The sequence below is a fragment of the Nanorana parkeri genome, unplaced genomic scaffold (assembly GCF_000935625.1).
Source record: "Nanorana parkeri isolate BGI_ZX_2015 unplaced genomic scaffold, ASM93562v1 scaffold4263, whole genome shotgun sequence".
Taxonomy (NCBI): Eukaryota; Metazoa; Chordata; class Amphibia; order Anura; family Dicroglossidae; genus Nanorana; species Nanorana parkeri.
Genome location: NW_017310527.1, coordinates 13893 through 14745, shown reverse-complemented (window position 1 = coordinate 14745; position 853 = coordinate 13893). Strand labels below are relative to the sequence as shown.

Sequence of the window (853 nt, the reverse complement as noted above, 5' to 3'; positions counted from 1 at the left end):
ATCTCCCTGGGGGGCTTCTATTGGATCCAGGAGGGGGCGGGGTCTGTCCAGTCTAGATCTCCCTGGGGGGCTTCTATTGGATCCAGGAGGGGGCGGGTCTGTCCTGTCCAGATCTCCCTGGGGGCTTCTATTGGATCCAGGAGGGGGCGGGGTCTGTCCAGTCTAGATCTCCCTGGGGGGCTTCTAATGAACTTGGGGGAGGGGGCTACTACTTGAAGGACCACAGCTACATGTGCTTTGAGCAGCAATGTGGGAGGAGCCTGCAGTCACATGGAGCAGCCATTGGATCATGTGACTGATCATGTGATATTAGTCGCTGCTTGTGTAGCTCACCCCATAGGGATCCCTCTGCTCCATCTCTTGGTGATGAATGTTCGGCCTCGGCCAATGAATCTCCCCCGCGTAGCTCCGCCCCCTCAGTCACAATTGTCAGCCAATAATAAATCATTGCTGAAACATGACGTCTGGTCCTGATTGGACGGCTGGGAAACCTTCACATCGCGGCATGTCAGGGTGAGCGCGGGTCTGGTTGTGTCATCCTCATCCTGCAATCTCTACAACTAGTGCGCGGATATCAAAGGGTTTCACTGGCCGCATGCTTGTCCGCGCTCGTCTGACGGATGAGCATGACACAAGCGCTCATGTCCGGTGTTCTGTGTTACGGATAGAGCGGCTGTCATGGCGATCCTGTCCTAGAAAGTACGGAAACCAGAGGATCAGCATGACAGCCAGGCACATTCAGGAGCAGGTCAGCATCCTCCATGTTACTCTGATACGACTGCTGAGCCTCCTCCAGGTGTTTGCTGTCCCATATTTCCGTTATTACATTTCTTATAGACACATGCGGAGTGTT

General features: G+C 54.5%; 1 protein-coding gene across 1 annotated transcript in view; it reads right to left on the bottom strand.

The window, feature by feature from the left end:
* The window catches only part of LOC108803817 (protein ABHD1-like), a gene marked incomplete at its 5' end in the record, with an annotated part of 10977 nt that overhangs the window by 3403 nt on the left and 6721 nt on the right, over positions 1-853 (bottom strand). The window lies entirely within an intron of this gene.